Source organism: Nyctibius grandis, chromosome 3 (assembly GCF_013368605.1).
Source record: "Nyctibius grandis isolate bNycGra1 chromosome 3, bNycGra1.pri, whole genome shotgun sequence".
NCBI lineage: Eukaryota > Metazoa > Chordata > Aves > Nyctibiiformes > Nyctibiidae > Nyctibius > Nyctibius grandis.
Genome location: NC_090660.1, coordinates 104,772,082 through 104,798,083, shown reverse-complemented (window position 1 = coordinate 104,798,083; position 26,002 = coordinate 104,772,082). Strand labels below are relative to the sequence as shown.

The following is a 26,002-nucleotide window of genomic DNA, read 5'->3' as shown; positions in this document are numbered from 1 at the left end:
GTGGTGTTCCATGGAAGCAGAGCTGAGCAATCTTCTGGAAGCATATAGCTTTAACTTTGTAATGTGTCGCAGCATCGTTATTAACTGTGTGATGTACAGTTGAAGCTCAGACTGTTGAGGTTTAGTATTATTATTTTGATCTTAAATACTCGGTTTTATTGCTGTCCTCCTGAAAATAGAGGAATGAGAATTTACTTTTTCAACTGTGTAGAAGTAAACTACTGGGGATTTTTTAATAGTTCTCTGACCACCAATTCCTCAAATCACAGGAGAATCTCCTCTTTCAACTGAAAATTAAAAGTTTTGGCAATATATGTTGGTAAGGAAAAAAAAAAAGTAGTCCATATCATTTTAGTGAGGGATAAAATTCTCAGACAAGTTTTGTTTTCCATGGACCTGTCTTTGTGAATCCTCGTATTTATGGGTGTCAAGGTTTAAAGCTGGGTTTTCATATTTTTGTAGGACACTGGATGTGTTGCTTTCTGCCTCTTTTTTCATAGCTCTCTTACTATGAAGAGTAGTCTGTCAGAAGCTCTGCAGGGATTACTTTGCTCAGTTTGTGTGCTGTCTTATGTCTGGCAACAGAGTTCTTTATAAGCTGCCATAAACCTTCTGACACTTACTTACCTTATGGATCTTTATGATTTTTTTTTAAATTGTTTTGTATATTCTGCTTCTCCAATATGTCTTAACCTGTTGATGGGCTGTTGTCACCAGCAGTCTGGTGTGATCTGCATTGGGGAGAATGCATCGCCTCAAATCCCCATTGCTGTCTCTTCTGCGCTTTTTGTGTTTTGGGCTAAGTGAAGCCAAGCACAGGCGAAGATGATGTGTGTAGCATGACTTTAAATGTGGTTTGTATCTGTACAACAGTGTTGGGTATACAGGCTAGGTGGAGTTATTCCTAAATGTACTTTAGGCAAAGCTTTTGAGTTGAAATAACTTGCATATTAAGTTGTGAAATCTACATTTCTCTGGGCTTTTAAAGATGCTGTGTAAGTTACCAATCACCAAGGAAATGAAATGGCATCTCGGGCCACCTCAGATGGTCGCCTCAGTAGTGTCCTTGGGAGGCGAGTGACTGGAGCAAGGCAGAGAACTGGAGCGTGGGTTATTGGGTCAGCAGTTGCTGGTTTGTGCAGAATTTAAGGAAATGCTTTGACCTTCCTTTCCCTCTGCATCTCAGCCCTGAGTCACCCCTGTTACCTGCTTTTAAGGACTTACAGCCAGCTCTGACACAGGGCTTACCTGGGCTGTGAGTGGCAGTTTTGCTTTAATGGTGGCAAAGGCTGGAAAATTCTTTAAGATAACTTTAAGCCCCTATTTAGAAACTGCTATATCTGGCAATAACTAGCTGTTTTGCCAGTGGTTCAGCAAACTGTCTTGCATGGAGTACGATGAATCTGTCAGTAAAACTATTAACCCCTGTGTTACTGGCTTTACCATTCTCTCCTGAGAACACAGCAGTTAATAAATTTCTCAGATGTGTTCTTCCTTGTAGCTCAAATGAGTGCAAAACTTGGAGGCTTGGGAAGCAGCGGCTGTGATCCTGCCTGTTGAAACACGTACACCGGGGAAAAACACCGTGCGATTCACAGAAGACTCTTTGCATCTTTATGGTTAATAGTTTTCTTGAGCGGGAATTTTGTGTGGAGAACAAGATTTAATCAGGTGCTGTACTTCAGAGTTTAATTCCACCTTCCCCTTAAGTGACAGAACTAATGAAGTAAGGATGGTTGCTTAAGTGAATAGGTGAAGTCTCCCTAATCTACCAGGAACAAGTAGGTTTATTGTCTGCTTCCTTCTTTTGAACTCATCATCCTACAAAGCTATGCCAGCACTGTGTGTGGAGGGCAAGCAAGGATATCTCCTGAGAATTAGCCTACACTTTTGTTGTCCACCTGCTATTCTCATTAGCCTGTCAAAGAAACAGCATTAATGTACGCCACAAAGGTCTGTTGGAGTAAAGAAAATGAATTTTTGAACAAATATTGACTGAAAACTAAGATGGCAACTACTTAGTTTTTCTCAGCTGTGCTATTTTTACTGTAGATTAGTTTGGGGATCTGTTACTTAAGAAGAGGAAAAAAAGGGAAAAAAGGGGGGGGGGGGGGCGGGGAAGAAAAGCTCTCTTGACAGGTTTTATCAACTGAACCAGACTAATCTAGATCATGTATACGGAATTGTTTCCTTGAAAGCTGGGGAGATCTTCCAAAGGGAGCACACGTCTGTGGCTTTCTGTGCGTGCCCCCACTTCAGCACCCCGTCCTCTCACTGTACAGTGCTGCCCAGTTGCTCCTGGCCAGCTCGCCTGTGCAGCAGCCTCTTTGCTTTCCAGTTCCTCCTGTCGCACCAGACTTTATGCTTGGCCCAGCACTGCCAGATTACACAGTTCCCCTGCCTATGGATGTTCCCATGATCCCTCCAGTCCACTGTACCTACTGCTGTTCTGCCACACTGACTTTTCCCATCCAGAATTGCTGTGCAGCTGTAGCTGCTGGCACTTGCTTCCCTTTGTCACCTGAAGGCCAGTCTGCAGGAATGGGTTGTCGGGGAGAAACTGCAGCACGGGAGATGCTGAGCAGCCGGGAGAGGGAGCGATGCAGAGCTGTGTGGGACTGGAGAGGCAGAAGGGTCTCCAGCAGGCTTAGATATTGCTTTCGGTAAAACAAAGTCCTGTATGCTACTTCAGGTAGCTATGAGGAAGTTTAAACATTCGAATTTCGAAACATGATGTGTGAGTTGGTCTAGTGGAAGTGTAACGTAAGTGTTCTGTTTAATGAACTGATCAATCATGCTTGAAAAAAAGCCCATTCTCTGACACTGAATAGGAAGCTTTTCATACTGTTGTGTAGCAGGGTAGAAGGAAGTATTTTTGTTGAGTATGCTGAAGGAAATTGCACATGTTGCAATTGCATAAATGGTCACTCAGCCAGGAGAACTTTCAAATCCTGTTAGCAGGCTGTAGGCAGTGACAGTGCCACTCTGCTCAGCGACTTACCGAGCAGCGTGTGAGTATAAAACCTTATGGCTTCCATTCATTTTTTTATACAGTTGCTTGGCAAGAGGACCATGAATGAAAGGGACTGAAATAGGGTAGTGGAACAATTGTTAAAACAAAGCCTATGCTTTAACAAAGTGAATAACGAGTCTGGGATGTTTTTTAGATTTCCCTTTCTGCAAGAGAGAGTAGTGCTTCATACAACAGCGCTTGCGGGGGAGAAAACCCCACGGTAATTTACCAGGCACCTGCTTATCTTAGATGCTGCCTTGACAGAAATCGGCAAGAGTTGTCATTGACTAACATTACTCCTTTTGGTTTTACTTTTGAACTCCGTGTTGCAACTGTTTGCTTCAGTGTGGCTGCGAATAGCATCCCTTGGTTTTATTTGTCAATTAAATTTTGCACAGTAACTCAGAGTCCTTGCCTTCTCTTCTCCTAGCTGTGCTGTTCAGGTCACAAGATTCTCTTTTGCAGGGGGTGGGAGGTGGGGGGAATGGGTAGTATCTTTTGATGAGAGTTTTTACTGTGACTAAAATCATCCCCAGCCTCGATACTCTATAGCTCTTCCCCTTCCCTCCACCCTTTCCCAAGGTGGGGCAAATCAGCAATACTGTGGCCTTTGTGATTAGAAATTTCACTGCAAAGCAGCATATTTTTTTCTTAAATACTTGTGAATCAGGATTATCTGATGTAAGAGGAGCTGCTGATAACTGATTAAATACAATTAATGCTGAATGTTTCATGCCTCTTCAGCTGGATCTGCAAAGGTCATTAATATGACAGTGATTTTATATTTCTAAAACAACTTTATGCTAAAACCAGATGCTTTGCAGAATGTGGTTGACTTTGCTGTAGAAGCAGAAAGAGAATTGTGGTGTGAAATGGGAAGATTACTCTTTAAAAGAAACCTTGAGATGCGACATGTTGACAGGGTGGATTCTGGTACCAGGAACGATACCTGAAGTAGGAGCAACAGTGGATTTACTGGAGACAGGTTAGAGTGACGATGCTTAAGTGTGTGTTTAAGCTAGCCGAAATCCCTGAAACAGAAGCAGCCTACAAAACCCCAAATGGAAAAGGCCTACGAACCTTTCACCACAACAGAAAGGTGCCAGTTTTGGCCAGTTCATCATCCAGTTACTGTACTAAAAAAGGTAGACTGCTGTATAAACCTACTCCCAAGTGAATGTAAGGACCCTTAGACTGCTTGCAGTAGATCTCAGTGCTGCATTTCTGTAGGAAATGCTGTTCTGTCTGACAGTACAAATACTGATTTTCTGAACCAAAAGCTTAGTTTTGAAGCAGGAAATCTTAAGTAATTCTGTAGTAAGTTCAGAAAGGTAAAAACTGCCATTGGCCAAATTTGTCTTTAACTGATGAAAACTGTAGCAATGAAGCATTTTCCCTGTGCGCAATATATATGACACTGTAAATAAAACTTGAGCTGAGACCTACTTTTTTCTGCTGCAACTCTGTGTAACTTGGCTCAGTAATGCAGAGATGTAATGCTCTATTTTTTGTGCTGTAACTGTGTAACTTAGTAATGCTGAGATGCAGTGCTCTATTTCTGATGCTTGTGATCATGGATAGCTACTTGCCTCACTGACTCACAGAAGAGTTTGTAAGGATGCCTCTCCACTTGCTTGTAATGTCACTTCCATAAAATCACGAGTGTTTTTGAAATTGGCGTGTTTAATTTGCATTCCTAAAGAATTATGTAGGTTCCTTGGCGCTGCAGGATTAACTTTGATTTACCCCGGCACTGCCTCATGTAATGGAAATACTGTGTATTGTTTATGTTTAATGGGATTCTTCTGTTTGTTCAGATTCTGAAGACGAGCTGCTGCATCGGTAATCTGAGGAACGGAGTTCTCTGTTAAGACTGCAAGAAGATACTGCCAACTGGTAAATGCTTCCTTAGGTGTCTTTGCTTGTAGAATGTTTCTTTGTTTTCCATAATATTTTAGGCCAAGGAATACAAAGTATTTTGATCTATTGAAAGCAAGAAGTAGTTCATGCAAATTGGGGTTTTTTTAAATTAACTGTAGTTTACCAGACAAAAGGCTTTGTAGCAGTGGATAACATGTGGGTATTTAAATTGGAATACAAAGTGATTAAATTCCTGCTCTCACAGTAGGAGGAAAAAGACTAGCCTTTTTTGTGTAGTGGGATGTTAAACATTGTCTATTTGCCTTCTCCACTGCGGCTAATACAATACGTCTGTACCACTTACTACATAAAGGCTATTTGAAGTGCAATAGTGCAAACGCTGAAACTTAAATCTGATGCTTCAGAGCCTGGAGAGAGAGAAAAAAGGAAGCTTTTAATGAAATCTAGTTTAGAAGTTGAACATGGCTAAGCATGCTAATTTGACTGTCCAGGTGCTTTGGAAGGTGCTATTAATGTGCTTGTAAATATTCTGTGAGTGTTTGAGGCATAATTTTCACTGAAAATAATATATGATAATAAAACTAAGGATGTATTGTAATTCTCGGGCAGTTAAAGTCATCTGTAGGTTGCCTGTAGGTTCAGAATGGTAAAACAATTATCAGTGAAGAGCCGTGACCACTTAGTAACAGTTTGCCAGCCCATAAGTTAAGACACTGAGCTACACTATTGCAAGGCAATCACAAGGAAACATGAGAATTTAGGACGTTTGAATATGTCTTGACATAGGTAAGTCATATGCACGTTGATAGTAGGTACCAGATTTACAGCCCACTTCTCAAATACTTGGTGTTGTAAATGAAGGAGCAGTCTTCCATATGGAGGAAGACATTCACAAAGTTGTAAAGAAAATATGCATCCAGTTTCCCTCTGTGATTATACCTTACTACATACGTTGTATAAAGCTTGAATCCTACACTTCTGCTTACTGCTACCATTTGAGCTACAGGGCTAAGTAAACTCATGTCAGGAGAGGGTTCTTAGCCCAGAATGGGCTGATGCAGCTGGGTCCAAGGATGAACGTGGAAAGAAGCAGCATCCCAGCCAGGAAGGAAACATTAAGCTTTTATGACCCGAATATTTACAGATGCTTTATTAATCTTTACGTGCCAGTTAATTTGCCTAAACTTTATAAGCAATTGAGGATGAATTTATGAAGTTGTGTTGTGGAGCTGTTGCTAATAACCAGGGTTCACAGAGAATATTAAAATGCTTTGTTCTGTTACTTTGCCAAATCTAGATTAATAATAGGAAAGTTTTGAAGGCTTATAGTGGTCAGTAATGTGCATCTGTCAGAAATGACATAGTGAAAACAATGTTTGACTTTATGTAGTCTTTTTCTGTATAAAGATGACTTGTATAGTACAGCTATTTATGGGTGATAATTTCAAGATCTTTGTTGCCTGGGTCTGTAAAATAGCAGCTCCTGACACTAAAATGTGTATGAGACTCCTTCCCAAATACCCAGTTTGAAAATGCATGTCCCTCAGTTTACAGGAGAAAGAACCACTGACGTGTAGTATGTCACAGTTTGAGGTACCAAAGCACTGTATTAGCAACGCAAGTTTTGAACCACATTTGAAATTCTGATAGCAATTTTTAGGTTAATCCTTGGGATTATTCTGATCGTATATGATGTGAATAAATAATGTATATCTGGCACTAAATTTTGAGTGCATAGCTTGCCCCAAATAGAAAATTGAAAAGCTCGTTAGCCTAGCAGCGAGGGGTCCTCTGTCCATTGCCCTACTTCGCCTTCTATTCCCACCCCATCATCCCCCCCATCTCCCTCTGAGAGAGTTTAACAGGAGGGCCATGCTGAGTGAAACTGGGTAATTCTAGAAAGTAGCTCTTTGTCTGAAACTGTGGTAAGGTATTTGTCTTAATTCAGCATTTCCTTTAGGACCAAGCAGTGCTTTTTAGCTCAGGGGTAGTGCTGCACAAACTTAATTTCACTGTTTCCAGCGTTAACTCTGGTCTGGGAATACATCAGCTGAGAGCTTAGTGAGCTCTACCACATTTTAGACCTGACCCAGGTCTCAGCCTAGGACCCCAGCTCTGGGAATACATTGAGAAGAGAATGTGACACGTGAACATTGCATCCCTTGGGGCAGAATGTGTCTGGATAGTCCATCCAGAGGAGGGCGACCAAGCTGGTGAAGGGTCTGGAGGGTCTGACCTACGAGGAACGGCTGAGAGAGCTGGGGTTGTTTAGCCTGGAGAAGAGGAGGCTCCGAGGTGACCTTATTGCAGTCTACAACTGCCTGAAGGGAGGTTGTAGTGAAGTGGGAGTTGGCCTCTTCTCCCGGGCAACTAGCGATAGGACAAGAGGACACAGCCTCAAGCTTCGCCAGGGGAGGTTCAGGTTGGACATTAGGAAGAATTTCTTTACAGAAAGGGTTATTAGACATTGGAATGGGCTGCCCAGGGAGGTGGTGGAGTCACCATCTCTGGATGTGTTTAAGAAAAGACTGGACATGGCACTTAGTGCCATGGTCTAGTTGACAGGGTGGTGTCAGGGCAACGGTTGGACTCGATGATCCCTGAGGTCTCTTCCAACCTGGTTGATTCTGTGATTCTGTGTGGATCTTGCATGAGTGGTGCTGAGATGGAAATATTAAGCCAGCTGGACCTTAGTGTGGCACAGACTAACTCAAATGATTGTACAAGATGTGCGTGCCTATTTTATCCAGGTGGTATTTCTTTTGGTCAGCTCTCCATTATCACAGACACTGAAGGACATATAACATTTTAGTGTTTGTCCTATTTTTCTTGTATTAGCTTTTCTTTTTCATTACATTAAACTTACTTATATGGGATTATTTTTCCAGAGTATCAAGTCATTCAGCAAAGATCTTTATAATTATCTCCTGCTTTTGTGTATAATCTCTGATAATTATTCATTCTTATTTTATAGCTTTATCTGTTATATGCAGCTTAAACTTGTCTGCATGCTTGAAGATTTAAGTCTTTCCATGCAGTTTAGAATTGTTCTCCTGTAATGATGATGAGGAGATGTTTCAAGTAATGATGATGAGGAGATGTTTCAAGCAAACAGATTAACATGTTGTGGAGTCCCTGTTCCAGCAGTGATATTGCAGTGTTTGTGGATTAACAGGTTTTGCATTTTGTGCTAATTTTAATAAATATTAAGACACCTTCAGTATTAGGTTGCAAAGTGGAAGCAAATGCATATCTGTCATTTTCTTACTAATTTTGAGAATGCTTTGTTGTGGCTCGTGTAGCTCTTACAAGAGTAGCATTTGCCTGGCTGACACATCTTTAAATGTTCTGGTTCCTTGTGGAGAGACTCTTTAAAATCTCTTCAGTAACAATTTCAGTCTTTTAATGCAAATCCCTTAACATGTGCTAAACTTAAAGAGTAGGAAAGTTTGTTTCTAGTTGTCCCCTGTCACGGTTTAAAGCTGGGCTGGCTATTAAACCTGCAGCAGACGCTCTCTGTTAACCCTCCCCCCCCACCTGAAGGGAAAGGGAAAAGGGAGAGAGACTTACGGGTTGGAAAGTTAAAACAGTTTTAATAAACTATAATAATGAAAAAGAGTATAATAATAATATTGGAATAATCAAATATATACAAATATATATACAAAACCAAGATCGAGCTCCCCCGATGTCGGCAACGTCACCACCGGCACTGCAGGGCAGGCTCCGGGAAGGCCCAGGCTGGGCCTAGCGATGGTCGAGAGCTGGATTCAGGGATGCACGGATCGGGATCGGGGGCAGCAGGAAAACAGACGGAGTCCTCCTTGGACACCGGCCATAGCAGAAAGAGCAAGAGGAGCGAGACCCTCGTGATCCCCCCGCTTTATACCGAGAATGACGTGTATGGGATGGAATACCCTCGTTGGTCAATTTTGGGTCACCTGCCCTGTCTGCTCCCCCCTGCAGCTGCGACCCCCCTTCGGCTTTTCACTCGTAAGCAGTGAGGAATTCAGCAGTGACCTTGGTTTCTCTAAGAAAAAGTACAGCAAGAGCCTTACTGCACAACATCCCTACCGGTGCCTCAGCGATAACTACAAACTTCGAGCGTTATCAGTCCTGGAAGCAGACACTGTCTGCAAAACATGTAGTTAGTTTCAGAAAGTGCAGTTACTTAGAGGAGACTTAGCTGAAAGTAAAAATCACTGAAAGGAAAATCGGCCTGGTTTAGGCCAAACCAGGACACCCCATACCTGTGTGCCTACAAAAGGTTAAAGTGAAGGAACTCATTCAGAAGAGACACCGTGTTGAGTAAGGCCATATTGCATGTGTTACGGACTTCTGTGTGGCTTTGTCTGGAAAGTTTATATGAAATCAAAGGTGCTGCAAGAAGTATAAAGCAAGATTCTCTTTTGTTTTTGCTCAGGGCTAAATGTTTCCTCTATTAAATGAGGAAATAGGTGTTAAAAACCGTGCAGCTTTTAGTGTGTGCTTTCAGAAGGATTTTTTTCATTTGGGGAAACGTATGTAACCAACGTGGAAAGTGGTGAAGTTATAAATGCTTCCGAGCAACTTGAAAAGCTTTCACCGCAGAGCCTACCAGATACCAAGAGTAGGGTGATGTGGGAGCCATCAGGGGTAAAAGAATAATCTGTCACAATAAGTCTATATGCTGTAAATACATAAAGAAAAATTAATGTCTTTTAGACAACTGAAACCACTTTTACTTCCCATTTGTGCCACAAGTTAAAAACAATATCATTGGGTAACGTTGCTCTAAATATGTTGCTGTAGGTTTGCCTATAAATTATATTTTCAATTCAGCAGAGCTTCTTGAATTGATTTGTCATCCGTGTGAAAGCAGGTTTGTTGAAATGGCTCTTGGTATATGGAGGTTAAGTGCTTTTTGTGTTTTTTGACACTCACTATAAAATATTTTGCTGGAAATTCTGATCATGTTACTACCAGCATGCATTTATTTTGTATTAGTGCTGGTATCTAAGGCAAGAAAGGGGAATAGCTGACAGTTTTTTAAGCCAGACTGAGCTGTCTCGTATTTATTTGCTGAATTTTATCTTGGGGCTTTTTTAATGTGGCTGGCTGTGATAGTGTGTAGGAATAGATTGAGGGACTAAAAGCTTTTGTGCAATCCTGTGTTTTTTAAAGTCTAATAGTACATATTAGCAATGAATATAAATAATCTGCCTGTGCTGACGCAATGTAATGTGGTATCTTTTCTCCCACAGCGGACATAAAATTACTTTAAACTTTGAATGAAGATGGTAGTAATCTGCAGATGATCTGTGACGGGGCTTTTGTCTTGTAATCAAGCAGAACTCAGTGTAGAGCTCTTCTAAAATATCCTTCCTTTACATGCAGTAGTCCTACTGTAACAGTTGGTAGAGTAAGTTTAAAAAGAAGTGAATTCTGAATCTGATTTAATGGCTCATTTAGTAAACTGCGTTCTGCTTGAGACTTCAGCCAAGCTGATTTGTTTATAAAGGTAAAGCTGCTATTTTTCTTCACCTGGAAATAATTGCTCAGGACAACATGAACTGTTTAATTCTGTTTGTCCAATGAGCCTTCAAATCAAAGACATTAATTTAAGGGTTGTTTTGACTATATGAAAAGTCACTTTTAAACAGACCAGCAAAATATGTAAACTTTCTTCAGCAGAAGGACATTTGACCTGAAAAGCTGTGCTTGTTGAGACAGGTGACTGGACTCTAGTACTGTTTTTTTTGTGGTCCGTTCTATTAGGTTAATGTCAGATGTTGCTTATTTTTCCTCCTGACTTATAGGAGGACTCTTAAATGCTTGTTACAGGACATTTCTAGGTTTTGGGGGGGCTTTTTTTTGGGTTTTTGTTTTTTAACACTCTAGGGACTTGGACAGTTAACATATAGTCCTTCAAATCTGCTTAATATTCAGCTTACTGCTTGACTGCATAACTGCAGTTTTATTATTTAGAATCATAGAATATCTCAAGTTGGAGGGGACCCATCGGAATCATTGAGTCCAACTCCCTGCTCCTCGCAGGACTACCTAAAACTAAAGCATATGACTAAGAGCATCATCCAGATGTTCCTTGAACTCTGGCAGGCTTGGTGTTGTGACCTGGGGAGCCTGTTCCAGTGACCGACCACCCTCTCAGTGAAGAACCTTTTCCAGATGTCCAGTCTGGACTTCCCCTGATTCAGCTTGTCTCCTTTTAGCTCACCATGGAATTAATTTTGGAAATTATTGAACAGAAATACTGTGCAGCTATTGAGACTCAGTATCATTAAATTATGATGCAGGAATTAAGACCTTGTTGTATGGCTCCAGTTTTTTGTTTGTTTTTTCTTGACTGTTGGACAAAGCTGTTGAATCCATGCAGTGTTCCCTAGGAGCTGGGCCCAGACATTCCCATGTTATGTCTCTCATTTGTTACCCTGTATTCTGTAATTCTTGTGCATGCTTCCATCTTAAATGCTACCCAATAAACATTTGAGGTCGCAGATTAAAATAACATGGTTAGATTCTTCCTTTCTGGACAGCTAGCGATTTATATGATTGTTTTGAGTATTCTTGTTTATCATTTTTTCTGGCATCTAATCACCCATGTTTTCCTTTGTATTAGGATAATCTCAAACTTCTGTTACTGGAACGTTACTGTTTAGCTGATCTGAAAAGCTTCCCCCTTTTTGTTTTTTCCCCTCCCTCTTTTTTTAATTTTAGCTGAAATGTTATCACAAATCCTTCCATGTAGATGTGTAGGTGGAGCTCAGGGCAATCCTGGGCAAGCTGGAGGCACCTTCAAGAGTCTCAGCGCTATATGACAGTTACTCTGACTGGAGCAGAGCTCCTCTGATCCTTCTGGGCAGACATTACTGCTTGTCCCAAGGCTCTGTCATGGAGTCACTCTGCACAGCATTGCCTCCTGGCTTGTGCATGAGTTATGACTACAGAGGAGCTGGCTCTACCAAGACTTGCTTAGTGGGGCAGTACTAGGGACCTTGAGGGGAAGGAGTTAAAGAGAACTGCTTGGGTATCCCCCGTAACCTGCTCAGCCCTTGAGTCTGTGAGAAGCATGTGGCAAAATGTACTGCTGTTGGCTTCCATAGGAAGGACTTTTTCAGGCTTTTAAAAAGCTAGTCTGTGTTCATTGAAATCTGGAATAACAAATCCATTGCCTCTGAGCAGCAGAGGTGCTGTCTGTGAGACTTCTGTAGCTCTAGTCTAATCAGTTTAGGTCAAGATTCATCTTCACTTTTACCTATTAGAGCATTAACTATGGCTTCAGCTTCAATTTCTGATACTGTTGAGGAACCAGGTTATGGTTAGAACTCACTTAAACCAGTAAAAAGATGTTTCAGGTGGCAAGTTACTCTCTTCTGTGGTTGGTTTCCTTTCATGATAGGAGTTCCTTTCTGTTGATATGACCTAGGGTAATCCTGAGGAAAGTGGTTTCTGAACCTGGAAATCTAGATTGTAAGAAATAAGGACTCCTCTGTTGAAGTGTTACTGAATAGGGTCTTGGGGTTGCTCAGAGCTGGTAACACACTACTAATAATGTTGAATGGGAAAGCCCTTTTGACCTTTTCTTGTCTTACTGTTTTTATTACACAAGTGGATGAGTATTGCAGCAAACTTCCTGGGACAGGGTATGGTTTCATTTCTGTTATGCTGGTACTGAGTCAGAACTCTGTCTTAAACTCTGCCATAGAGCTAAGAAATTGTATCATTTGTACAGCTTAGATAAAAAAGCTGTTGAATCACTTGGTTGGTATTCAGGAACACTTCACAATTGAGTGTTTACAGTGTAACATCAAAGGAAGCATCAACCACATAAAAATAGCAATGCTAAGTAGTCATAGGGAAGTTAAACATGCAATAGATAGCAAACGGCAATATCATTTAATGTTGTAAAGGTATCCAGTATCTCTTCTTAGCTTAGGAATGCTTGAGTACTATTTTGAGGAGTGAAAACCTGAATGCTGTATAGTTCTTCGAAATTCTGCTCATGTAGTGTACCCAGCACTGAATCACTTCAGGATTTAGATTTATGAAAGTTCAAAAGAAATATAGGAGATAATATACTACCAGAAATATCAAGTCCAGTTGTTTGAATAATTGACTATTAGACACAGGACTTGCTTCAATAATTCTTGCAAGCTTCCTCCCCACCCCCAGTAAATCAGGAAGTTGTGTAGCCTGGACTAAAATGTCACAGTTCTACGCCCACCCCACTGCCAAAAACCAACCACCACAAACGAAAAAAAAACAACCCCAAATTAAACAACCCAAGAAGTCACATCTCTGTTTTCCTAAAAGTCCTTATTTGTCTTCTCATTACCCAACGTTTAATATTCTCCCTTGCTTTGAAAAGTGAAAAAAGTTTATTTGGAAATATTTAAATTAACTTTCTGATTTGGTTAAAGAGTCCCTTGTACTTGGTGTTCAGCTTGCAGCTTTTTTTGTTTTTCTATGTAAAGCTTTGATGAGATGCAAAAATGAGGATTACGATAGTTTATTTTACTGTTTCCACTAAGCCAAGGTAATGGCTCGTTGTGGAAAACATACCAGTAAGTGCATGAAATATAAATTTTTATGCTGAGTATTAGTCTTGTATATGTGCGAATATCCTCTTATGCTATAGAAGCTTCTCAGTTATCTATAGTTTTCTCACTTTTTTTTTTTTTTGATAAAAGGGGTATATTTATGTAACCTTGTCCCCTCTCGTTAATCTATAGTGCAGCATATGAACTTCCTTGAAATATTTTCTTCAAAGCAAACCTGATGGCGCTTTGCTACATTCCTTTTGAAGCCAAATCTTCAGACTAAGCTTTAGAGAAACTGAAACACTGCTTTGTGGACCTCACTTGGAGTATGCTGAGTAATTAGTTGTGTTCCTAACTTAGCACGTGGAACTGAGAGTGCCACTCAGTGTTTGGATGCACGGTATGAAGAGCTGTATGCCAGTATAGCTGTGTAGAATATGAGTTACATTGGCATAAATGCATTTTAATCTGTGATTAAAGAACAGAAAGCATAACGTGTGCTTTTGGCAGGTGTCTAACACAGGTCGAGAATTGCCAAGAAAGCTTTCATGTCAGATCACCATTTCTATTGTTAAATTACAAACCTAAAACGGGTTGGGGTGTAGCAAGTAATATGAGATCCTGTAAGACAGCATTGAGAAATTACATAGGAGAGAGAAAGGTTTAATTTAACAGACTTTTAAGATACAATTTACCTTCAGAAGGATAAATAAAAATTAAAGGAGAAGGAAGACTTGAGCTGAAGCTTTCTACAGCCAGAAGTCAAAAAGGTGGTTATATAGCAGGCAACCAGTACATTTGCTTTCTTGTAAAGAACTAAGGTCACTTTGCAGTAGTGATAGACTACTTTTGCATAGACTTAATCTAATGTTTGATTGCCATACAGATATAGCAGAATCTTCTTTTAGAATCACTGATGTTAATGTTGGAGTTCGCATCCATTTATCATTGAACCGTGGGTTCCTCTGCAGATGCCCTGCAACGTCCTTTGAAACATGATCTTAGCTATGATTTATTTTTTATAGCTCAGCCATCTGTTGTTGTTACTAAAGTAAAAATCAAGTTTTATTACTAAACTTTTCTTAGCGTTCTTTTTTTATTACCCACAAGATGTGGGATGTATTTAACTTGCGGTTCTGTTTTGGACTGGGCTTGTTTTTTATGGTTTAATGTGTGTTTCTAAGAGTAACCAATTTTTGGAGTGGTTTCCTCAAACTTAATTTCTAGTCTGTAACTGAAGCAACAGAGCAGGAGTGTCTAAAAATTGCCAGAGCAGTGTAATCTTTGAGCTAGGTCCTGTTCTGTTCAGCAATATGCAACTGAGAACATCTGTGCTATAGTCCCCCTCTGGCTCACACAGAGTTCAAGTTGGTGATGCTTACCAAGGGAAATCCTAGTGCAAGCTTGAACTTCAAACAAGCAATTTAAACATTTGCTCTGTGAAAGCAGCAGAGCGGGCTGTGTTTTGAAGGTGACTACTAAAGCCTGGGTACCTAATACCTCACGTGAAGTACATGAATCCAGTGCAAGCTTTCTTTAGTACGTGTTGTAAGCTTTATGCAGTAGTTCTTTCCGAAGTTTCCTGATGAGCTGAGGGTACCAATCAAGTACACAGAAAGTAATTTAGAATCTTACTGCAAAGTTGTTGTCAGTTGCTTCTTACTACTCAATGGTTTTGGTTCTTAATAGGCGGAAAAACCTGGGTGTTGGAAAACCTGCAAAATCACCATTCTTATAGCAAATCTTGACTGACAGTTGCGGACAAGACCATGCTTGTGTGTAGAGGCTTCTTACCTAGTTCAGTCAGGGTCAGGCCAAAGACATTGGTTTCATACTGGAAGGTAATGGTTAGCTTTTCACTTCTGAAATCTGTTTTCATGTATTGCCGAGTCAAGCAGCATCAGTTCAATATGAGGTGGATGCCCAAAACACAGGGCTTATTCAGTGGTTAGCCAGTTATTAATATTTTTCAAGTTTCATTATCCACAGTGATGCCAAGTTTAGTTAGGGCATCTTTTATATTTGGGTACCATTTGACTTGTGTCAACTACAGGCTTTTCCTCCGACAAACTGACTGATGCTTGGTTTTGTTTTCTTCTGAAAATGAATAGCTGCACTTCAGATGAGTCACTGTCCCTCTCTAATGGCTGTAGATGTTTTTCCACATTTGTTCTCCAACTGTTGTGACAATTCTTTGAATTCCTGTTGTAGTTGGCCTGAGATGTTAGCATGTGCTGTGGCCTTTTTCTGCTGTGGTGAAGTCAGGCTGCAAGTCAAGGGAGGGGATGTGTGTGTAATACAGATTCCAAGGATGGGATGCATTCATTTTTCTGCTGTTTGATTCCATAAAATGGTGTTAAAAAAAGACTAAGCAAAATCTGTGAGCTGTTAACCCATTGAATAAAAGGTAATTTTCCTGCCCAGAGCTACTTCTCTCTGTAACATAATGTTAAATACTTGGCTGTCTCAGAATCACAAGCAATTGAAAAAATGCTTGGTCCTGTATTATTCAATTTTCACTACCTGTTAAATTATATAGTATACATGTCTCATCTTGTGCCTGTTGGTACCCTTTCTATATTAATCTGCAGATCCAACCAAACCTTGAGAATCAGTCACAGGAAGCTCAGATGTTTTGCAGATCCTCTGTACTAACTGGGAGAACCCAAGTAATGCACTCTGAACCTGACAACAGGCGATTGTTCCTTTAGATACTCTTGTGTCTGAATTAAGGTGCATCTGGAAGTGCAAAAATTAGTTGTGTAAAGAATCCATCACGCCATTAATTTCACATCTGTCCGTTTTAATGGATGTTCACTGATTATTGCCCACTGACTGCTAGAGATCTGCAAGTCAATTTCTTACCCATTTAGACAGTGCTTTATTATATCGCATAGTGCTAACCTCTAAATTTAAAATACCGTGTGATATGAAGTCACAGTGTGCAAAAATCAAATATCCATCAGCTTGCCAATATAAACCAAGTTGATAGCATCAAATGTGCTCAGTCTGATCTGTTTTCCATGAAGGCATGCTCATCGGTACTAAAAAATATGAATCCATTTAGTGGATTCCTGTGCTAACATGTCTTTGCCTGTTACTGAGGATAGTCCAACTGACCTGTAATGTGCAGCTTTCCTTGCCTAAGGGCTCTGCTAGGCCATTCACTCAGTCACTGAAGCCTTCAGGACATGTTCCCTGACTATCACCATGCTTTCCTCAGGTGGTAAGTGCTTGTGATTGAAGTGCAGTATTCTGTCTGGAAAGATGTAAAGAGCTGAACAATTCTAGGGTTTTTTCCTAATGATTTTATCAGTTGGAAATCTAGACATTTCTGTTTAGTAATGAACTAATGCTGTTAGGAAACATTTTTTAAAAAGTCCCCAGCCTTGCTGCTACAGTGGGTTTTATTTTCCCTGTTACTTTCACATTTACTTCTATAGTCTGGTCATTCTGATGAATTTGGACTTCTCCTTTTTGTTTATAGCTCAGGGAATTAAGTTGGACTCTCACCCAAAATCATCTTAACCAGAGCTCTTGACAGCCATACCCACCCCCCCATCCTGCAAAAAAAGAAATCTCCTTTTAGGTAGAATTTTTTAGTGTTCTTAAATGGTTTGTCCTATTTGACTTTTCTTTCACTTTTTTTCAGGGAGTTAGCGTTTTGAACTAACGTTGGGTCTAACTTTGGTTTCAGTTTCTCTATTGGCAATAGCAGTTGTGTTCATCCCTGACCTGCATGGGACCAGGGTTTTCCAGTTAGCGTTTGATTTTTGTTGCTTTGTCTCAAAGCACGAATTGAGCACTCTGTAGTAATGAGGAGGGGGCGGGGGGGGGAAACATATTTAAAATATGCCTGGTGAGATTGGGTGAGTTTTAGGGAAGTTGGAACGGCTCTTACAAAGATAGCACTGTTTAACCATCTTTTTGTCCTGTGAAGAAGTAGTTGTCCTGAAGCACTAGCTGTTGATTTCTACTGAGAGAGTAAAGGGAGGCTGCAACCAACTGGCATAGGAAAAAGCAGAGGCTACTCAAAGAAATCCTAGTCGGGGGAGAAGCCTCTTTGAGAGAGATGCATACACTGGAGAGAACGGAGAACTAAATTTCTACAGTTGTAACAGTGTCTGGCAGTCGTCTTTTTGTTTATGTTCAGTTCTGTGGGCTGTGAAGGGTCCTTCTCACTAGGGTCTCCCCTGTGCTTCTTGCCTGTGGTGCTGTAGATCTTCAGAGCCTTCTCTAGCTGATGTTACACTGCTGTTTCCTGTGAAGCTTTATGAGATACTGTAGTACTCCATATCTTCTCCTTCAAACTGTACTATTAACATAATAATTTCACCAGCCTTAAGATGGTGGTTAATAATGTGTATAGCAGACTAAGGCTGTCCAGGAATGCTAGTTTTCTTTAAGCAAATGGTTTTCAGAGGTGACTTGAAAGTGCCTTCTCTGGAGGTCAGCATGCAAGCCATGAATTTTTTCACAAGCTAATTTGTGTGGTTGAATTAAGAATCTTGTGTTATTATCTTTTTAAAGTGTTTGTCTGCAAAGTACAATGCAAGTGGAACAGTTTGCCACTGGTATCTTATCGTGGTTTTGACTCTTTAGTAATTAAATTTATTACGCGATATGTGTTCTTATAGATTATCTAACAACAGCAGCCTTTTTCCTTAGAAACATGTTTGTTGCCAAATAATTGTCTTCCCTATTTATTTATACACGTAGAGATAAAACACAGTTCTGCATTCTATTATTTTATCATATTTTTCAAAAGTCACAGTGGCATATAGATCCAGAACAATGTTTATGAAGTAGATCCAGAAAAATAGTACAATATCTGGAACAGATGCATGTTTGCTTTTACAAGGTTATGTAGGATTACGTTTAAGAATTTTCATGCAAAAGAATGAATTTTCATAATCTCTTTTTCTTTTAAAACAGACTGGAGGCCAAGAACAGAGTGCAGCACTGGCTGTAGGTAAGAACTGAAACTTAACCTGCTTGAAAACTATCCTGACATATAAGAAGGAAAAATTATAATATGTTAAAGGGCAGGAAATGGGACTGTGCTGAATATTAGCAATTTTCTCTTCAAGATCTCTTTTTCCCCCATTTGCTTCTACAACTTTTGAAGTTTCTAGTGTTCACTAGGAAGTCCTGATCCATAACCGAATTTATGCCTCTCTGTGGTTAAAGATGCTGAACAAGGTTGCAAGTGTTTGTTTTTTTTTGCTTGCTCTGTACCTCATCACACAGCCTGGTAATGATTTTGAAAACTCTTCACTGCAGTGATGTGAAGAAGTCCCATTGTTTCAATAAAGGCATTTCTAGTGTGCACAGAGTATAGTAGTTTGGCCCCATTTAAGAACTTATCCTGGAAGATTGTGCTTAGACTTCTTGGAAGATCTGAAGGAAGAGATAACGTCTTGGTGTTTTTCCCTTGCTTAGTCTCTTTACTAAAAAGTTTACTGTGTAACTTCAAATCTTTGCTGAACCAGATGCCGTATGCCAGAAACAAGTATTCTGAACTGGCTTGTAAGACTGAAGAGGCAGCATACGCTCAAGTGAATGTTTAAGCTTTTAGTTTTATAACCTGCTACTTGTCACCTAAGCTACTGCATAGAGTGTGTGTGTTCTACTTCATGTTTATTGTGCTGTGCCAGCATAGCCAACTGTCTTCTGTCAGATTGGGAAGGTAAAGCTACCAAATGTGAGGTAGAATTTATTTTTCTTCCGTTTCTGATTAATCATCAAAAAGCTCTTTGAATTCTGGGGAGCTGATTAAATTGATTTGTCATCAGTTTTGTTGACAACAGCAGAAAACATTTCCAAGTGCTGTGTCCAAAACTATTTGAATACTTCATTCAGGAATTAAGAATATATGGCATTATAAACGTGTCAGTAAAGTATTTGTCCCTTATTTTAGTGCATGATTGATGTATTAAAATACTTGTTTCGCAGAATCACTGGTTTTGATGAGATTTATATAACATTTTTGTAATTCTTAGGAGAGCTTATGGCAATACTGGATCAGACCGACAGTCCTTCTAGCCTACTGCCTTGCCTCTCTGGGGTTACGGAATGAGTCTAGGAACTGGGCAAGCATACAGCAATATTCTCCAAATTTACGATAAACTAATGGAAAAACATCCAGTGCCACCATTTGGTAGCCTTTACTTGCGAAGTCATGGATAAGTGTATTAGCAAAGTTGCAATTTGAACTAGTGCAAACTTCTGTTTACATCATGGGCATTTGCAAAGGATACATTGTAAAGTTACTAAACTGAGTCAGACCATGGGTCTGTCTAACCAAGTACAGTATCCAGGAATCACCATCTTACTTCCCTCTGCATGTGTGCACTTGGTTTTGCTCGTATTTTCACAACCCCCACTTACTTGTGTACTTAGAACAGTGCTGCTTCTGCTCAGGAAGGTGAGAGTCATCCAGAAAAGCTAGCAAAACTCAAGGTGCATTGACTGGGAATGGTGCTGCCTGCAGAAGGAAGGCTGTCCAGCAAACAGCTACAGCACATGGCACGGAACTTCTGTTTTCTTTGAAGAAACTGTGAATCAACAGTATTTCAGGTATTGAAGAGAAAATGTTTATAAACCAAGGTGGTGGTGTCCACTTCAGCAGCCCTCAAGTTCAGGTATCTGACTGCTGATGCTTTCACCTTCTCCAGCTGTGCTGAGACAAAGTAGCTGCCAAATGCCACACCAGACAGGAATCACCAGTGTGAAGGGTTTGAAGGGACTGGCAGAAGCCCTATCGAAGTGACATTTTCGATAGGAAAGCACCCGTAAGAGAGCAATGGTAGAGATCTGGAGGGTATTGAAAACTTCGGTTAAGCTTCAAAGAATGGGGCAAACTGAACTAGATTTCACTTTCTGAATACGGTTCAAACTTGAGAGAAGTTTAATATCCAATAAAACCAGAACCTTCAAATGTGAGCAGATGCCTATGGAAGAGCAGGAACGGGGAGAACATATATTGGTGGTTCTTCTAGTATGTATTTTCAGGTCAGGTATTTTTCTGAGCCACATGTGATTATTAAATGTATTCAGTATTCTTTAATGGCTTTCTGTTCTGCTTGTGTTCCTGGTTTTCCCCAAGAACTGCTGCAAACTCCTTGTGAGACAAGATGAGATGGACTTGTACAGTTCACAGAGGGACTTGTGTAGGAAATCACAACTCTGCATGATATTTTGCATACTTGCTACTGATCTTAAGGGATTGCAGGTTGTATAGTATCACTGGAGAATAGCAAATGTTCCTCCGTATTTCCAACAGGTGGATGAAAATAAATTGTCTTATGATATCTTACACGTATGGGACACCTTTAGTTTGATTTTAAGATTAAGAAAAAATTTGAGGTGTGTTGGGAGGGATGGAAAATGAGATAAAAGATGGTCAGATTTAGCACAGCTAGAGGAATCAGGAACAATGTGGTCTGGTGGGGTTTTTTTTGTTGGTTTGTTGGTTTTTTTACACTTGCTTTCTAACAAGAAAAACTATCGAGATTCAATAAAAGTAGTTGATACTATGCCTCATGAGTCTATCTGAAGAAGTAACTGGAAATAAAAAAGATGGCTTTAAGACCTTAATCTTGAAAGAAATCTCTTGGAAGCTTTAAAGAAGCGAACAACCATGCAGAGACCAGCTTTATCCCTTGCCCCACCTAACACCTGTCTGTTTTGTTACTGTTTCTGAAAACAGATGGGATGGGAAGGAGTGCCATTCTGCTAGTCATCTTCTGTTGTACCATCAGTAACTTGATGTGTTTCATTAGCCTTCTGTATTCTGCAAATGCACTTTGTCTGACTGGTGTCTCAGAAAAAGGAAACTCCATAAAATAATCAGAAAGCTATCCTGAAATACAGAAATCTGCCCTTCCAGCTGCGTGATTTGGAAGGCCATAGGACTTCCCTTCCTCCTTGGGAGCTCAGAGCTGGTGTGTCACTGAACTGAATTTGCAGGTGGACAGTGTCAGGTTAATACACACAAGGTTTGCAGTTTAGTACTGTGACATTCCGAAAAAGTCCCTTGAGATAGCATATGTCAATGAATATTTATATCCATCAACTTGATGACTAGATAATTTGTCATAATATTGTTACTGTAGGATTTGCAAGCCGAGGCACTAAAGGGGTGCAACAGTTTGGAGCCAAACTAAAAGAAAACATTTCATTTGAGTATTAAAGAGCAGTGCAGATGATTGTACTCCTTGTCCTAGTACATTAGATGGCAGTGTTAGCAAGGCTGTTTGTCAGAGCCTCAGTGCAGCTGCATCCAGCTTGGGTACTGAAACGTACGGGAGCCTGATTCTTGTAGATAGGAATTCGGCTATTTTGAAAGAAAACACATTTCCAAATAAAACTGGGCTTGAAGAGGAGTGCTTTTTCACAAGTGAAATACCATCTAAAAGGTGGCAGATCAATTGGACTAGACACTATAGCAAAGTTAGGGATTGAAAAGATTTCTTCTAGCAGTTAGATAAAACTTGCAGGTTTTGGGTTTTTTTTGGTTGTGTGGTTTTTTTTTTCTTTACACTGAGATGAAAAGCTGGCAGGAGGAGGACTTATACAAATCATTGTTATTGTTGAATTTTGGGGTTGTTTTGGAGATGAGAGCTTGACAGCTGTTAAATTACAGGCTGACATTGTTGAAATATGAAACTTTCTGTGTGGTAGAATAGCACAGTTTTAATAGGCATACCATGTTTTGTAGAGTAAGAAGCTTTTCTGTAACAGAACAAAAAAAGTGATCTCTTGTTAAATGCTTTTTTTGCATCTTTATGTACCTGATAAAAATAGAATTTTCTCAGCTCACTTTGAAACAAGACAGACTTCAAGCTCAGCCACGGTTTCCATGATAATGTCACAGTATCACGGACTAAATGCAGTATTTGGGCTGGAAGGAAATTGCCGGCTCTGGGAGTTGTAAGGCACTAAGACAGGATGAACACATGGGTTAGAAGCTTCCCTTTTCTCTGGAAGATCAAGCTGTAAGGGAGTGACCTCTGTTGGGGGAGTTAGGGCACTGCAAAAGGCTTTTAAGGTTTCAAACTTTGAAGGAGAAAGCAAAGTGTGAATTGCATTTGAATGAAAATGTCCCCGAGCTAAAAAAAAAAAGTGGTATGTTTTTTTTCTGATGGTTGCAATGTGATTGAATTAAAAAGAGCATTATGCAGAATTAAGTTAGAAACCACGCTGAGCTTCTATCATTTTAAGAGGAAAGCATATTTAATTGTTTTTTTAGTCACAGATTCACTCTTGGCAGAATTATGCTGTTACTTGTTGAAGGGCAAATCAGAGCAGATTTTTGGAACATTAGCCTCTCCCCTTTTCAATACAAGTTCTGTTTTAAAAATACGAGTAATTCTTCCAGACAAATTGGGTTTTATTCCAGGCTTGTGTGGGCCCACTTAGTTATTTTATTGTAGCTCCTGTCAAATAAGTTATTCAGTGTCAGCTGTGCCACTAAAATATTCCCCAGTTAACAAGGCTTTAAGACTGCCTCTTCTAAAGGAACTGTGGATTCTTCAGTGCCTTTCCCTTGATTTCCTCTAAGTGGAAAAATGGACTGAATAAACACTGACCTGACCGTACTTTACAGTTCTGGTTTTGAGGAATGTGAGCCTTTTTTCACTAGACTATTTTCCCTGGCAGGCCTCCATTTTCTTGATATGACAAGTTTTGAATTCGGTTTTGTTCAGAAAGGAGACTTTATTGATGATGTGTGATCTCGGAAAAAGTAACTTCAGTTTCAACTACAACAGTTTATTGTATCAAAGTCAGTTTAGCCAAAAGGACTGACATCAGAGGCAGCTTAAAACAGCTTTGAAGTAGCCTGAATACTTACTTTCCTATGCAAAAACATTTTCTGTCTGACTGTATAAATTGTTTTTTCACTATTCAGATAAGGTATTGCCGATTGAAGCCCCAGGAATTCAGTGGTGTATTTTTTTTTTACTTGCATATCTTTTATTCTTCTTATTATGGTGTCCAGTTCTGGGCCCCTCTCTTCAAAAAAGACATTGAGATGCTGGAGCAAGTCCAGAGGAGGGCGACCAAGCTGGTGAAGGGTCTAGAGGGTATGTCCTGTGAAGAGTGGCTGAGGGAACTGGGGTTGTTTAGCCTGGAGAAGAGGAGGCTCAGGGGAGACCTTATCACTCTCTACAATTACCTCAAAGGAGGTTGTAGCGGGGTGGGGGTCGGCCTCTTCTCCCAGGCAACTAGCAACAGGACCAGCGGGCGTAGCCTCAAGCTGCGCCAGGGGAGGTTCAGGTTGGACATTAGGAAGAATTTCTTCTCAGAAAGGGTTATTAGGCATTGAAATGGGCTACCCAGGGAGGTGGTGGAGTCACCATCCCTGGAGGTGTTTAAGACAAGACTGGACATGGCACTTAGTGCCATGGTCTAGTTGACACAATGGTGTTAGGTCAAAGGTTGGGCTCCATGATCCCAGAGGTCTCTTCCAACCTAGTTGATTCTGTGATTTGCAGTTAGTGGCATGTGGAAGAATAACCACTGGGTGTCAGGGGTGGAAAGCAGTGCACAGATCTCTGCAGAGGTTTCATCTGTGAAGTGTCATGAAAGTGTACATAAAAACTGGTGAAATCTTATGTTTGCTAGAACGAATTACCCAGCAATGAATGAAATTCCATATTTTCTACACGACTGATGACTAGTGTGGCACTTCATATATGTGTCTGATCAAGCAGTTAGATGTCAGTATCTGAAAGTATACCTTTAATATTAATAATGTTACTATGAAGAGTCTTGAAAATGAAACCAGATTATCCAAAGTCTATCTTGTTTTAAGCTAATAGTACCAAACTTCTACTTCCTAAATCTAAGCTGGTAATTTCCATGTGTTGGTCTCTTTTCCAGACTGAGTGATAACTACTATTTTTTTTACTATCACCTCAGTAATTATTTCTTGTCTGGACAATGTATTTTATTACTTTGGGATTTTGTTTAATGCCAGATCTTTATTACTTCCAACACCACTAATATCAGTAGTAGGAATTAGAATGTGTCAGAGAGCATCTACACTTCTCTAGCACTATTCAAAAGAGAAATAAACGTGCATTAGACTAGGAAAAACATGCTTGGATCCAAGGAAAATATTACAACTTTCTGAAAAGAGTGGTTCCTGCAATGCATTTTACAAGCCTGTTTCCATCTCTGCAGCACTCTCTAGCTTTTAAGGTTGAGAGCAGATATATTCTCACTGCTTGTGAAGATTAACTGCTTCGTCGGGAGAGAAAACGACACTCGATCCTATAGGCTGTATACCCTGTGACACCATGTGTTGCTAAGGGCTGCCTCCTATTCCAGCTGATGTGGGCAGCCACCTATTCACTGTCTTTTTTTTTTTTTCCCCTCCCTTCCTGTTCATGGCTAGACACTACAGGCAGAAAATGTTCAGTAAGCCTTGAAACAATTGTCAAGCCGATAGGATTATCATTCTAGAAAAACAGTATAGGGATAGGGATTTCAGCTAGGTTTTTGTTTATATAATAACACTGTGTGTGTTGCAACACTGTAGTGTTATACTATAATGTTAGACATTTAACACTATAAGTGTTTTTCACTTGCTATTTTACCAAAATAGCTCTGAGTCGGAGGTTTGTGCCACACAGACGTGACCAATTGAAAATTTAAAACTCAATCCCTGGAAGAAAATGTTTGCTCTTTCGTTAGATGTGCTTTCCATGCAGTGTCGTGCTGAGCTTCCACCTCCAGACTCCAGAGCATGGATGTGAGGGTTTTGTGGAGTACAGTTTTCATACTCTGGATGTTCCTGTTCAGTCTTAAGCTTCATTAAAAGTAGTCTTGGGAATAGTGTATGCTTTTTCAAAAGGTGAGCTGACGTTTTCTCGAAGCAGGCATTCTTCAGTGGTCACAAACACTTTTTTTTAAATCTATTTATTTAACTGGGGTTTTTTAAAATAATTTGAAAGCATGCTATTCTTCCAACAGAACAAAGCAAAATTAAAAATGTCACGAACGTTTTTGTAGCATTTTACCTTTTACAAGAGTAAGTTTTCCAGCTGCTCTCCAATTGCAAGCAAAATCCTTGTTAATGCACAGTTTTTCTTTCAGGTGTGAGAGGGGGAAATTTCTTCAGTGCTCAGCTGAATTTAGTTGTATCATGTATTCTATTAAATTTCCCCTGGGCTTAGCTAAGGAAAAAAAAAAATTGAAATGTGTCAGGGATGTTTTCAGCATGCGTGCAAGGCTTGTTTTGAAAATATGCCTTTGCTTTCCGCTTGTCTGATCATGACACTACACGCAACATCATACAACCCCATAAGGCTGTAATGGGCCCAATCATTGTAATGAAATGTGGCATTCCGTATGTCTTCCTCTGCAAGTAGGTCAAGTTTAAACCATGTTCTTGGCTCGCGCTCTGATCTCCCATAACCTGCTCCACGTGGCTTGAGTATTGTGCTGAAGTACAGAGCATGCCAGGAGGGATTCTGGGCAGCTTCACAGGGACAGTCAGTTTTTGGACAGAGGCAATAGGGATTTTTTCTTCTTTGATTTTATGATATCTGATTCATGG

The 26,002-nt window shown here is 40.1% G+C and overlaps 1 protein-coding gene across 1 annotated transcript in view; it reads left to right on the top strand.

Moving 5' to 3' along the window:
* The window catches only part of CYRIB (CYFIP related Rac1 interactor B), an 83,050-nt gene that overhangs the window by 31,807 nt on the left and 25,241 nt on the right, over positions 1–26,002 (top strand). Inside the window, exons 2-3 of the mRNA XM_068396060.1 lie at positions 4,831–4,909; positions 18,370–18,406. The gene's annotated coding sequence lies outside the window, so the exon portion shown is untranslated. The remainder of the gene's footprint in view (positions 1–4,830; positions 4,910–18,369; positions 18,407–26,002) is intronic.